Source organism: Poecilia latipinna, unplaced genomic scaffold, assembly GCF_001443285.1.
Source record: "Poecilia latipinna isolate Pla-1442-1.1 unplaced genomic scaffold, P_latipinna-1.0 Scaffold599, whole genome shotgun sequence".
NCBI classification, from domain to species: domain Eukaryota; kingdom Metazoa; phylum Chordata; class Actinopteri; order Cyprinodontiformes; family Poeciliidae; genus Poecilia; species Poecilia latipinna.
This window is the reverse complement of record NW_015113215.1, coordinates 283184-286085: the sequence shown is the minus strand read 5'-3', so window position 1 is coordinate 286085 and position 2902 is coordinate 283184. Positions and strand designations below refer to the sequence as shown.

Sequence of the window (2902 nt, the reverse complement as noted above, 5' to 3'; positions counted from 1 at the left end):
TTTTTTTTAAACAAAATTTATTTCCCAAAGTTTTTTTTTTTTTTTTTTTTTTTTTTTTTTTTTTAAGGGAATTTGTAAAATCCATTATCTGATCAATTTCATCAAAGCAGCTCCAGACATGGACGTCCGTCATGTTTGGCTAGAAGTCTGATGTTCTCCGCTTATGAAATGATGTCATGTTTTATGCCAGATGAACTGAGACAGACAAACAACAAAAATGTGCTCTTTGTCTCATCAGTCCACAAAATATTTTCCAAAGTTTTGGAGATCATAAAGTTTTTTTTTTTTTTAATGCAAATTTCATAAAGACTTTGTGTTCTTTTTCGTCAGCAGTCATTTTTGCCCCTTTACTTGTACGGGCACAAATTCCACTACGAAGGTATTTCAGAGAAGGCACTTGCATATTTTTGCAATACTGCAGAGGCGAACCCAGTCCTGTTTCTTTTTTTTCTAGAGCTTTTTCCTCAGTCCTAAACTGTTCTTCATTTACCAGGGCAAATCCAAACCTCAGTCAGTTTAACTGAACTCCATTCGGGTCAGCAGAGAAAAAAAGATTGATTGCCAATCCATACTCATGTCTCATAAACATGCTTGCTTACAAAAAATATGCAGCCCTTGATAAAAAAATAAAAAATACAAAAATATATCTGTTAGTTATAATGTAAATGCTTTGAGCAAGTTCTGGCTATATAATTAGCAGAGAACAATCAATAGGAGTAGTAAACAGGCCTGCACAACATTAGAATATCATGCACATTGTGAATTCCCAGCAGAGGAATAATTTATCCAGTAAGCAGCATTAGTCTTAGGCACAGTCATAGCTAAAGAGAAAAGTATATCCTCTTTCTAATATAGGGCTCATGTGTCAGGACATGATAAACCTGTTAGTGTTAAGTGTGCAATACCTTACACAACACCTTTCCTCACCACATTGCTGCTATTTATCAGCCTTTGCAGTTTATCTATCTATAGCGTACAAGGCTGTGTTAACACCAAGGCGATGTAAAAAGACATCAGTGAAGCAACTGTTGCTGGCATTCTAACGGAGAAGCAACATAAGATCATTTCCAAACACACTGAGGTCGATCGTCCTGCAGTGATAAAGATGATTCACCTGATGTAGAAACTTTTAAGCACAGTTGCTAATTTCCCCAGGCAAATTCAGTCCAATATCAACCTGTACAAGGATAGCAAAAGAAAGAGCTACCTCTCACTGCAGAGACAAATACAAAATTGCTTGGATTGACAAAGCCGCATCTGAATGCTGGTGGAATAGCAAATGTGAGCACGTCTGTCTGCTAAAGCTCGACTACAATTTGGAAATTCAAAGAGCAGATGGAAAGTTATAAAATAGAAGTTTCTCCACAACAATGTCAGAGTTAGTCAGACAAAAAAAAATAAATAAATCACATTTTTTGGTTATTGCTGCTGAAATGGGATTTAATAAGTCATTGAGTCATGAGGTTCTTTCTCTATTACACACTATTTCTACCTTATTGTGTGTCCTGATAGAGTAAAATCCCAGATTTAAAAGTCTTTGTCCTTATTTTTCTCCTCTGACAGTTTGTCAGTTTGCTACTAAGAACTAATTTTATTATTGGAAAAAAAATCATCTTTCTTTACAAATACTGAACTTTTGTCCGTGGCTGCTAAAGACTAAAAATTTAGTATTTAATGAAGATTGTGACCGCAGTCACTGCATCACTCTTTTGTACAGACATTTAAAGATCAAAACGCAACTCATCATTGCATAACATTCAGATTTAGAAACAGAAAAAAAGTTCTCAAAAGAACTAAAAGAAGTAAAGAACTCTGTGATCGCTAAGACATTGCATGGCCATTTGAAATGTGTATCATAAGACACAATGAAAGGAAAAACTTAACGGTTTTGGAAAAAAAAAAAAAAAAAGCTGACACAGATAAAACTGTCGTCCCAAATTCTAACAGCAAATCGATGCATGCACGGACTTCTGGGTATTTGTTGATCAAAGTCTCAAAGTTCAGCTTTTTACCCCCAAAAAAGTTTGGTAAATGTTTTCTCTGTCTTCACTGTTGGCAGTGGAAAAGGAACAACAAGCAGCTGACTCTTGTACCAGAGACAAACGCAGTAAGTACAACATCTGAAATAACTTCTTTTTTGTCTTGATAAGCAATAATTACATTTGAAAGTCCATGTATGATTAGTTCTCAAATATCCTTTTAAAAAATTTATGTTAAATGGGTCATTTAAAATATAGTGTACTATATTACTTTTTACATTTGTATCATGTTCGAAATAAATAAATTACAAAAAAAAAATGTTAATGTTTAATATACTAACAGCAACACTGATTAGGTAGATCAATAACAAAAAAAAAGAACATTAAATGACCAACTGAATGTAACATAATTAAAAAAATAAATCCAGAGTAATAGTTATTCTTCAGATCAGAGGTATGAAGTTATGAAGTTTTTGATAAGATTATCTTTTCCCACTAAAGACTGCAGGGACTTTGTGTCTAAATCATGCTTTGATCACTCAGTGATCACCAATATGTGACCTAATTCAGACTGCAGCATCAAGCTGGACAGACTGAACTTTGATTTTTGCAGCAAGAATGACATTTTTTGTTTTTTTGGAATGCTTTGTGGACTAAATCTAGTCTCTGCAGTGTTGCACTAGAATATTTCACTAAATCAAATGATTCCTTGATTCCATTTGATTCCATTTGAATTCCTCTCTCAGACCGCAACCCAACTTCCTCCATTATTATTATTATTATTATTATTATTATTATTATTATTATTATTATTATTATTATTATAGTCACAGTTCTGATTACAGACATATATATATATATATATATATCATCTTTCAAACTCTCATACTCTTTTACAAAAAAATTTTATATCTAATATAGAA

At 32.9% G+C, this 2902-nt stretch overlaps 1 protein-coding gene across 1 annotated transcript in view; it reads left to right on the top strand.

Annotated features, from left to right (window-relative positions):
- The first annotated feature begins 2013 nt into the window (after positions 1 to 2013).
- apobb.1 (apolipoprotein Bb, tandem duplicate 1) overlaps positions 2014 to 2902 on the top strand; it is a 21877-nt gene continuing 20988 nt past the window's right edge. Inside the window, exon 1 of the mRNA XM_015042699.1 lies at positions 2014 to 2107. The gene's annotated coding sequence lies outside the window, so the exon portion shown is untranslated. The remainder of the gene's footprint in view (positions 2108 to 2902) is intronic.